The sequence below is a fragment of the Mandrillus leucophaeus genome, unplaced genomic scaffold (genome assembly GCF_000951045.1).
Source record: "Mandrillus leucophaeus isolate KB7577 unplaced genomic scaffold, Mleu.le_1.0 Scaffold89, whole genome shotgun sequence".
In the NCBI taxonomy this organism is placed as follows: domain Eukaryota; kingdom Metazoa; phylum Chordata; class Mammalia; order Primates; family Cercopithecidae; genus Mandrillus; species Mandrillus leucophaeus.
This window is the reverse complement of record NW_012109696.1, coordinates 4,686,819-4,698,995: the sequence shown is the minus strand read 5'-3', so window position 1 is coordinate 4,698,995 and position 12,177 is coordinate 4,686,819.

The following is a 12,177-nucleotide window of genomic DNA, read 5'->3' as shown; positions in this document are numbered from 1 at the left end:
TGACCTTCCACTGCCCAGACCCCTTCCCACAGCCATCTCTGACCTTCCACTTTCCAGACCCCTCCCACAGCCATCTCTGACTTTCCACTTCCCAGACCCCTCCCACAGCCATCTCTGACTTTCCACTTCCCAGACCCCTCCCACGGCCATCTCTGACCTTCCACTGCCCGGACCCCTCCCACAGCCATCTCTGAGCTTTGGGATCCTTTCGAGGGTCTTGCAGAATCACAGTGATTTCATCCCATTGATGTAATTCCTCCTCCGTTTAGTGGATTCCTATTGCTCACCTCCCACACAAGAAATGAAATGGGCTGGAGATCTGGCCAACAATGATGCATCCGAACAAGTGTTAGAATATAGACCCGGGCACCTGGACAGACATAGTCAGTGGCTTTTGCTGGAAAATAAGTCAGCCGAATCAGTTTCCCTTGACCCACAGGTCAATCCTCCTGACCAGAGGCCAGCCTTGATTTTGTAAGGCGTAAGTTTGAGACAATTTGGGGGATCCCTCCCACATGAAAAAACAATACAAAGTTGACTTCCTTTTGTACGTGTTACAGGAACATGTGAACACTGGAATGCCTTGCGAGGATTTCTGGGGCGTGGGGAGGATCCCGTGCTGGTGAGAGGTTCCACTGATTCCTGGAAAGTGTGTCTGGGGGCCTGACCCTGAGCACTGCCCGTGAGTTACTCTTCATAGGCCATCTTGACTTCAGACACGCCTCCCCTGGGATTCCCAGGCAGCTGTCCTAACCCTTCAACCAAACAGGGAAGCATTCAGATTGCCTTCAGTCTCCATCCAGACAACATCATTTTCCAAGGACTCGGAATTAAAAGTTGCCATCCAGGCACCCGAGTAATTTGTGACGCTTTGTCTTGTTTATTGTTTTGCCTCCCAGAAAAATAAGAGGATAACTGCAAATAACAGTGACAACCAATACCGAACCAAAGGGGATGGGAAAAAGACAGGGGGAAGCCATTCTCTGCAGAATACAACGAGGATAAAGTCAGTGCAGTGTGAGAAAATCCTAAGCAAAAATGGTGGCGGGACAATGAGAAGGTGGTCCTTGGAGTCATAGAACGTAGAACTCCCAGGAAGCAAAGGAAAAGAGCAACGACAGGAAGCAAATCACCCCAGCCCAGGAGTGTCTGCTAGGGTAGGGGTCCAAGGTCATGGAAGCAGGTCCTAAAGCTGTGTGACAGCAGGGCTCCAGGATCTCAGAAGAGGAGGTGCACGATAATCTGAGGATAAGAAAGCAATCTTTGCTGGTTACATTCAGGTGAGGACAACAGAGAAGGTCCATGGAGCCCTTGGTGGTCCAGGAACAACCAGAGTCCACGATCAATGATCAATCAGCAGCCAAGGAACCCAGCAAACTTCCAACACCGATCTCTGCCTGTGTAGGGAAGCGAAGGACCCTGGTACTAGCGCAGGGTTGTTTCTCTAGACACTGTGCTTCAAGGAAGCAATAGACTCAACTATCCTCTTTTCCTTCAGGGACTTTGATGGGTCTTCTATGCATTAATGTATGTCTTTGATCCCAGTCTATAGTTCTGTTTATATCTCCCTTGAAAGAATGAGCATTAAAATTTGCTACCCGTTGGATAATTCCTTTGAGTAGGTTTACATTTTCCTGACCCAGGGTTCAAGGGTGCTCTTTTTACCAGAGAATTAACAAACGATCATCATGTCCATGAGCTGACTGCCCATCCTTCCTCCTTCCTCTTTCCTTCCTTTCTGCCTTCTCATCTTGCTTTTTTACTTCTTTCCTTCTACTTTCCCTCCCTTCCCTCAATAGATAGATATTGAGTAACTACTTGGGACTCAGTGTTGTTCAAATTACCTTGAATTGCTGTCCTATTGGTCATATTTACTCCGTTACTTATCTTATGTCTTTCATGAAGTGAGTTCCATCAGATCTTGACCAAATCCCTAAACCCCAGTCACTTATTAGTTGGCTGTTAGACAATGCATTTCAATGGGACAGAGCTGTAAAGTGTCATTAAAGTGAACCTGCTGTCTGAGAAACTCACTTCTAATACATGTTGGACACACCTTCTGTTTTGATACTTGTACCTGCAGAAGCATCAATATCCGAGGGAACACTGAGTGGTGGCTGGGGAGCTCCTTCCCAGGCACCATAAAACCAGTTCATTTTAGGCATCAACTTGAGTGAGCCATGGGGTGCCCAGATATTTGGTTAATCATTATTTCTAGGTGTGCCTGGGAGGATGTTTCTGGATGAGATTAACATTTGGATAGATAGACTGAGTCAAGCAGGTTGCCCTCCCCAGTAAGGATGGGGTTCCTCTGAGTCACTGAGGTCCTGAATAGAAGAAAATAATTTGTTTTGTTTTACTGTCTGACTACCTTTGAGCTGGGGCATCAGTCTTATCCTGCCTTGGGCTTGAACTCAGCCTGGAACCATTGGTTCTCCTGGTTCTCAGGTCTTCAGACTTGGACAGGACCAGATGATCTGCTCTTCAAGGTCCTTGACTTGCCAGGCAGAGCTTGGAACTTCTCAATGTCCATAAGCATGTGAACCAATTCCTTACAATAAATCTCTTTCCAATCAGTTCTTTTTCTCTGGGGAACCCTGATAATACACTCGAGATGTTAATAAATAAAAATACTCATCATCATTTATCACTGGGCAAATGAAAATGGACCCTTTTCATTTTATTTCACATTTTAAGTCAGTATACAAATCTTTTACAATTATATGAGTAAAGGGATACTACTTTTTAAAAAAATAAACTTTAGAAAAATTTTAACATGGCAAACCCAAATTTTTATTTCATGTTTTCCAGACTTGAAGGTCTATGTATGTGAAATGGGCAAAGTTCTCTGAATGTACTATCTGCTCATAAACCTTATTGTATAAATCTGGAATGCAACTTCCTTGTAAAAACTGATTTCAGATTTCAGGTTCCAAACATTTTGGGATAATTTTTAGCTTGTCTTTATTTCAAGTTTTTCTTTTTTCACTTGCATCATCAAAGCACAATACTTAATACTTAATTCTTTGACAGTTCATAATTTTTTTTGAAAAGAGAGTAAAGCTTTCTTATTTGCTCCATAATTAAAAATAATTTTCATTCTTAGTTTCATTATCAATAATTAGAAAAATAAACCCTTTTTTATTTTTACATAATCTGTTTTCTTCTGATCACTTTGTATACTTAGCTACATTTTGTCCACTTAGGAACCATATTAAATAGATTTTGGTGCACAAACAAAGAAGTTGAAAGAATACTGTCACCTTTCCATTTGGCAAAACAAGAAGGTGTATTTTCTTGCCCCAATCAACTGTGGGATGGAGTTCTTCCTACTGAATGACTAAGTGGGTGAAAGTGTCCTATTTCCTTTTTGTCTGTAGAAATAAGTTGCTGATGTAAACATTCTTGAGTTTGAGAAAATTCATCTGGAATATCTAAAGACCACACTCTGAGATTTCACTTATAACATCAATTTCATGATCATCATCAGAGCCTAGAGAGCTGATATACGTGTCTTTATATTAACCTTCTGATTTGCCTAAGGATTGTAAGATATCCTCCATGTTCTTTTCTTTTCTCTCTACCATTACAGGCAGAATCTGAAAAGTTCTAAATTTTCAAATATGTTCAATAAAACTAAAAATAAACTACAAAGAATGTGCCCCAAGTCATTTTAACGTCTTTGAAAAAGGAGATTTAATATTTTGGGCAACCTTAAAAGGAAAACAAAGGATAATGAAACAATCACTATTTATTTCATTATTTTTTATCCTTCTATGTGATTGTTTTATTGAACAATCATTCTTTTATTCTTATTCTCTTGGTGTTTGTCTTTTTAAAGCACGTTTGAAAGTAACTAATGAGTAATGATAAAATAGTTCCTAGACTGATAAAATAGTCAAATTCTTCAAAATACAAAGAAAAATAATCACAATCCTTTTATCTTAGATTTCAGAAAAGGACCCAAAGGACCCAAATGTTAATTACACAGAAAACAGCATTTTATTCCATTCAAAGTAACATTAAATAATGTCATATAAGAGGAAATAATTTTTTAAATAAGTACATTTTATTTCTTCTCTGGAAAACCCCTACCAAATAATAACGGTTATGAAATATTAATTCATACAAATGGTCAGAAGTGCTCTAAAAAACCTCAAAACTAAAAATGCTGTCGACTGGCCACTGACAGCGCGCTGAGGGTTAGACGTCCCACTTCCTGGCAAGTTGCTTTCACTAAGACTCATGGTGCTTTTTCCACGTGAATTTTAACAGGTGAAAATGTGATAATTCCCTAAAAGAACAAGACTGCCAACAATGTCATCAGAGCATGACAAATGAGTCCTGCACCATCAAGTAAGATGCATTCATCCCAGCAGGAAGCACCGTCTGCGGCACTTTGGCAGGTGCTGAGTGAGAGATGCTGTCCTGACACTGCCCACGTCCAAGTGCTTTTCCTGAGGCCCCACCTCCACCTGGCTTTATCCGGAAGCCCTTCTCACTGCCCTGCAGGCAGGGCGGCCACACCCATGCAGGGAACTGCAAACGAAGACCAGAAACATCTAACTTCCTAGGACATATTTGTCTCTAGTTTCTGTAAAATTTAAATAAAACTAGATTTTGGCTCAAGTCTCATAGATTACTTAATTTGCACATTAATGGAATCAAGTGCAAGCATTTTGATTAAAAACTAAATTCTAAGACAAACATTCCTTTCTTCTATCTCTAAAGAAGTGAAGCAAGAAAAACCAAAGGCATCTTGCAGATACAAACTCGCTTCTTTGTTCCACTGAGCCCCAGCGGGGAGGCGTCGTTGCCGTTGAGGCTGGCAGTCCAGTTGCACAGGACAGGGAGCCAGACACTGCAGCACCTCCCCACAGCCTGGCGGGTCCCCAGGCTGCACCTGGGAAAGGAGAAGATGAGATTTTTTTCCAGCGGTAGCAGAAGACATGCAGTTTTACAGGTCTGGTACCTGCACACCAGACTGCAGCTGCACACACTTGCTCTCATATGACAAAGTTTTCACAGCTGTTTTATACACAGTTGGTTCAGGGCAAAAAAAAAAAAAAAAAAATCATGGGTATGACTTAGATGTGTCCAAGAGTTCTTCTAGACAGTTCCCCCAGCTGCTATCAAACAGTTTGAACTTCACCTCATCTTGTGGAGGTGATGCCTCTGTGACAGCTTCTCCAAGAGAGTTAATTTGCCAGAATCGCTTTTATGAAGCAAAGAGGGAAGAGAACATAAAAGAACTAACCTGATGCTTTTACGAATGAGTTTAAATGAGCTTGTTTCAAAGAGTCACATTTCTCCACATACTACCAGGCATTAAGGCCATCTTGCCAAACAGGCCGTCTTTGGAAATTAGTGTTCTTGGAACAGATGCCTTTAGAATCAGGGAGTCAGATTTGCTGGCAGTGACACGCTGTGGAGGAGTGAGTATCATTACTCCTCAGGGCAAGATGCAAAGAAAAGTGAGACCCGATCCACGGGTGTCCATGGCTGGGTTTCAAACACACTTGTATGAACCGTCCTTGAAGCAGCCCCTCCTGTGCATCACAGATTACCCCAAACATCCCGGGATAATATATACACTAGAATAAATATTGGCTTTATGTAAAACAAAATTGTGTTAACATTTTGGGTAATTAAAAGATAAAACATGTAGGGTTTATTGAAGCCCTACTTACAAGAAGAACTTTTTTTTTCTTTAAAGTATTGAATGTAAAATCCAGTCCTTTCAAAACACAGGAGCATTGCAGCAGCTGCTTGGAATGCCATCGTGAAAGAGAAGGTTACCATGGTGGGGAAAACGTGTGTGTCAGGTCCACAGGCTGCTTGTGGCAGGTGCACGTCCACAGACCTCACCGTCAACAACAGCCACCCACAAAAACCATCAGTTGGGTGCAATGAGTTGATGACATAATTTCAAAATGAGAAATAATGATATAATTTAGCTTTTATGTAACTTACCTCTCCTCATAAGCACAGAAAAAATTCACATTACATTTTCATATTTCATATTCATTTTCAATTAAAAAACTGTAGTTTACATACACTCACCATTAATGTTTTTGGTATTATAAACATTAAATAACAGTGGGAATATTGAACTTCTATTAAAACAAAGAGAACAGCCGTGAACTTTCAGTTTTGCTGCTTACAGTTTTTTTATGAACTAGACATTGATAATAAACAGATAAAACAGACCTGTATAAATAAGTAATTTATTATACTGTATAATAAAAATAATAAATAGGTATTATGCAGCTGGGCTAATCTTTCCATTTCTGAACTTTTTAATTTCATATTTCAACAAAATAATATATGAGAATTTGAGATTTAAAATGGCCCATTTTATAAAATAAATTATATTAATTTTACATCTCTCTGTCTCTCTCTTGCTCACTGTCTATATGTATATCTGTAACTATATTTTTAGCTGTATCTGATCTATACTTAAACCCATATATTTCTTACCATCCCTGTCCATTAGTCTGTTAAAATGTTTCTGTAGCTACTCAGAATTATTCTGTTAGCAGAAGCACCTGTCATTTTGCTCCTGGCAGTCACAAAGATCAAAATATATTTTGCGTGTGCCTTTTCCAAGGTTTCCAAAGAGTTGGATGAGGTTCCTAATGGAAATCGGTGTTTGCTCAGCTAAAACAAATACCTCTGGGCCTTCTCAGTGCCTGGTCTGGGCATGGTGTGGACATCCACAGATAAAATGAAACGTGGGACTGTTGGCTGAGTGCCTCGAGCATGATGCTATGCAAATAAGTCATCAGTTTTCTAACAGGTCTGAAACAAGCCGTGTCCTACGAGCTGCCACCTACTTCATGAGGACGTGCCCTGGGAGGCTTTTCCTCTCTCGAGCCTGGCAGGGTTGCCAGACAACGTGCTGCCGCTCTGCAGTGGCTGCCGGTCTTCAGGCATCATTGTTGAACTTTCGGCAATCACCCATGTGCTCAAAAAGCCCCTTCATCAAATCCACAAACCCTGCCCTGAGAGCAGGGCCTCATCTTATCTATACAGGCGTTCCTGGGCGGGTCACACTAGTCTCCCTCCAAGTACAGCTTTTAAAAAAAAAAAACTGGTTTTCAAGTGGATTCATCTCGAGACAGGCAGAAGAAGGAAAGAAGTACGGTTTGCAGTCCATATTCACATGCCGGGCGTGGTCAGCGATTACCCATAAGGGCTTCCTTTTGTTGAAACAACAAAGAGGACTTTTAAAAATTTTAAACATGTTATATTAATAAAAATAATAAAATTCCTTTCATGTGAAGTTCAATCTTTCGACGGGATGACTGTATCTTCTCAGATATTACTAAGGTTTCCCTGGAAAGAAGAAATTTGGCCTGGAGACCACAGCACCTGCCTGAGTTTCCAGCCTGTGGATTTCAGACTTGTCAGTCCCACAATCAACCATGTGAGACAATTCCTTCAAATAAATTTCTTTAAAAAAATACATACGTATGTTTATCTCTGTGTGTGTGTTCATATATAACCTATGGGTTCTATCTCTCTGCAGAGATCTACCCAAGTCAGACAGAAGAGACCAGGCAAAGAGCAGACGTTCCTCACTGTTCTAGGAGGGGACCTCACCTGTTACACTGCAAAGTATACTCAGAGCCCTTGGACTTGGCTGCAGCCAATCAGGACTGCAGAGGACAGGTGGAGAGCAGAGTGTCTGGAGGTGGAGGGCAGGTGTCTGGAAAGGAGAGGTGGAAGGCAGAGGATGTCTGCAGAGGAGAGGTGGAGAGGAGGGTGTCTGGAGGTGGAGGGCAGGTGTCTGCAGAGGAGAGGTGGAAGGCAGAGGATGTCTGCAGAGCAGAGGTGGAGAGGAGGGTGTCTGGAGGTGGAGAGCAGGTGTCTGCGGAGGAGAGGTGGAGGGCAGAGATTGGCCACCCTCCCCAGGGACCTTGGCTATGTCAGGGGTGTCCAGTCTTTTGGCTTGCCTGGGCCATATTGGAAGAAGAAAACTGCCTCGGGCCACGCATAAAACACACTAACGATAGCTGATGAGCTAAAAGAAAATGACAAAAAAACCTCATAATGTTTTAAGAAAATTTACGAATTGCTGTTGGCCTGCATTCAAAGCTGTCCTGGACTGCATGTGGCCCACAGGCCGTGGGTTGGGCAAGCTTGTTTTATATCAAAGGCTTGAGAAGACATAAGCTGCAGAGCAGGTGGAGAACGCAGCACCCTTTCCATGCTCACAGTCCTGCAGCGCCCCTCAGTCGCTCCCAGACGTGTCTGGACATCCCCCTCCCTTCCGTAGGGAATGCCTGAGCAATGCCTGCAGATAGAATGGACTGAGGATTGACCCAACGACTAGAGGCTGTTTCCAGAAATCCTTGACCATGTGTGTTTTCCTGGGCACATGGAATGGAGCTCTTCTGACTCAGGACTCCAGGAAGAGGGAGTCTCGTCTGAGCACCCAGGTGTGGCCTTCATATCTACTTGGTCTATCCAAGACGTACACCCCTGCCTCTGCAAGCCCAACCTGGTTTTATTTCAGAGAATTAAGAGAAACCATGAAAAGATAGAAATGAGTCATTGATTAGGACCAAAAAAAAAGAAAAAATCAGATGACCGTACATCTGTGGCTGATGTACACAGTCCCTGTGTACAACACATGTACACAGCCCCTGTGTACATCACATGTACACTGCCCCTGTGTACATCACATGTACACTGCTCCTGTGTACAACACATGTACACTGTACACAGGTGACTGTACACCTGTGGCTGATGTAAAAAAATTGCCACAAACTGGGTGACTTAAAAACAGAATTGATTCTCTCACAGTTCTGGAGCCTAGAATTACAAATCAAGGCTTCGGTGGGGCTGGCGCTTTGACGGCACGAGGGAGGCCTCCTTGCGCTGCTGCTGTGCCTTGGGATTCCCTGGCTTGTGGACACAGCTCTTGTCACATGCTGTCCCTCCGTGTGTCTCTGTGTCTTTGTGTCTCTCCTCTGTCTTCTTATAAGGACACCAGCCGTGAGATTAGGGCTCATACTAGCTCTACATAACCTCATCTTAACTAACTGCATTGGCACAGACTCTATTTCTAATTAAGTAACATTCTGAGGTTCAGGGTGGACATGAATTTGGAGGGGCACAGTTTACCCCTCTTCTACTCACTACGTGAGTCCCACGTAGTTTCAAATGTGAATCCTGGGAGCTCCTGCTCCATCAGGATCAGGGTGCAATGAGGAGGCCCCGTCTTCTTATTTGCCCAGGACGGAAGGGGTCCCAGAGCATGGACTTTTAGTGCTAGGGCTGCAACAATCCCAGGCAAACCAGGACAGTTGGCCACCCCAGCAGGCCCTTCTTAAGCGCACATAGACACAGGCAGTCTCTGTCCAGCCCTGCCCCACTCTCCTCCTCTGGGGGAATCGGTTCTCTCTCTGCCCCGCTGTGTCCCGGCACAGGCCTCTCAGCTTCCTCCACCCTCTGCCCTGCTCTGCCCATCACTGGAGTCTCCGCCAAGCTTTGCTGGTTGGCTGTCGGCATCTGATTTCCTTCCTGTAGAATTCTCAGCTGCTACGGGAGTTTTCTTTGTCATCCTATCATCTTACCAAAACCTTCATTCCCTTCACGTTTCCTTATTTCCTACAGGAAGGCTTAGAGTCCCGCCATGCTCAGCCCTTTGAATGCAAGGACTTGTTTGCTTATCTATGGTGGTTGATATCACAAAAATCATGCACAGACTTTCTGTTTTGTTTTTAGCTCATCAGCTGTCATTGGTGTTAGTGTATTTTATGTGTGGCCCAAGACAATTTTTCTTCTTCCAGTGTGGCACAGGGAACACCCGTGGCTTAGACCATAGAGTTCATGAACAGATTGAGCTAAAAGAAAGGATAATCTCTCAAATTCTTTTGCTTTCATATTTTCCTCTGTTCTTCTTTCATCTTCTTTAGAGAAAGCTAAGGACATATTTCCTCTGTTTTTCAAAGGGGGAGCTTCATCTCTGTATCTAATATTTAGTAATTCCAGTTTAGAGAATGATCAAGACCTAGTCTCTCAGCTCACGGTGCTAGATCAGAGTGTAGAAATCCTGATGAACCCTTGTTTCACAAAAGGCCATTAAAAGGGGTCTTAATATCCAGTAGGTCCAGGCTTCTTATGAGAAGGAGTTCCCTCTCCCCCAGTTACAGTTCTCTAGGGAGTCACCCCTCTGTTCTCTTGTCCCACCCGCCTGATGCAGCAGACTCTACAGCAATGTACAGTAGGGAATGGAGACCTCACCGGAATTCTGATCCTAGGACACGGGCTTTGGACTAAATAGAACCGCAGGCTTAGGCTACTGAAATTACAAATCCTGAGCTCTTAATGGAACTTCTTTAGGGTACGCGGCTTGCTGAGCTGAAGCCCTCCTAAGTTCTTTGACCTTATGGGCTCCTCCCCAAGGTTAAAGAAACCCTCTGATGGGCCCAGTGGGTGGTCTACATTGACATCCCCACAGCTGGTCCCCGGCACACTCCACTCATATTGAAAGACTGCGTTAGTACTGTGCAGAGTCGGTCGGTGCAAGGTGAGAGCCAACTTACGACGGCTGTAGCTTGTTCAGATAACAAGTCTTTTCAGCTCTAGGGAAATTAAGAACATACTAATTTACATAATGTGAAATCAAGGAGCAAGAACACCCGTGGATAGTAGCTTTGCTGGGTTCTAGCAGGATGCTTCAGTCAATAACTCACCACTGGGGCAAAAAGACCCGACAGCAGTGAATCCTAACTGCGTCCTACGCCCAGAGGAGGTGGAGCCACAGGGCTGTCCGCGGCTTCTCACAGGTTAAAGCTACACGCAATGCCTGGTAGCAACCAGGCAACCTCTGGAGGTAGCAACCTCTGGAGAGCAATGGGCAGAGCTCCTCAGGGCAGTGAGGGGAGGCAGTGGCCCACAGTCCTGAGTGGTCTGCCCGCTGCCATAAGAGGGGACTCTCTTTCAAACGAAAGGCAGAACTTTCCAAACGACAGTTCCTCCAAACTGCCTTGTAAGTCGCTGGCCAGGGATACTGATAGTGCCTGGAAATCCAGGCCATCTTTCCCTTGGATCAAGTTTACTGTCTGGGGCGGCACCTTTCCCCCGTAGTGTCACTCTGTAGCAACTCGGATATTTCAATATTGACAATTTTTGGTTTGTATTTTTGTCATTTCTACTAATTGCTAAGGTTTTCAAGAGGATTTAGGCACTGCAGATGTCTTTCTTACCTATCACTGTCTCTGGTTCTCTGGACAGTCTGTCTCTAGTGGCCACTTCAAGAGTGAGGCAGATAGTTCATGACTCAGAGACGTGATGCAGACGGCAACACCGACACCAGGGCTGCCTCTCCCATGGCAGAGCTGTGAGGGACCCAGCCAGCTCCATGAGCTGCTCACCATCAATCCCAGGGTGGAAATGGATGGACACAGGCTGCAGCCCACCTTCCCTGTGGCGTGGGAGGAAATGAGTCACAGCTAGGAGAGCCCGGGCACTGACCAGGCCAGGGGCCAGCCTTCCACACTCTGGGAAGTGCTGAGGCAGGCCAGCCTCAGCTCTGCACAGTCCCACAGCCCCAGCTTGACACAGAGTCTGTGTGGAGCGCCAGGACGTTCCCACTGCCGGGACCTCGCAGGACGCATGCTGCTCTGGCTGGCGGAAACGCAGCAGCACTCTGCCTGGAACCTGCCGTGGCAGTGCTAGCCCAGGCATGGACGGTGGTAAGGGTGTGGGGGCCGCAAAGGAGACCTTGGCCAAATCAGCTCAAGAAACCTGCATTCAGCCTGGTTTGACTGACAGTCTGGCTGCAGGGTTCCTCAGCGCCTTTGCTCTGGTGACCAGCATCCAACCCTCCAAGGGGGTGTGGCTGCACAATGCTCTCCAGGTGCCTCAGCTGCGACTCCCGTGGTACAAAGCACAGCCCCGGACCAGGGTGCAGGAAACCAGCTTTGGAGGACATGGGTCTCCCAGGTCTTGCACACTTTGGAAAGCAATGCGTGGCCATGACGTGGTTCTTGAGAGAGAGGAGGTAAAGTGAATGGAGAAGAGGACAGAAGAAAGCAGAGAGACATGGCTCCAGGGTCTCCTGCAGACGGCCGGCCCCTCACAGGCCTTCTGTTGACCACATTTTAAAAAGGACCCAGGGCACCGTCTGTCCTTTAGGCAGCCCCTTTGCTCTTGGTGCTTTTT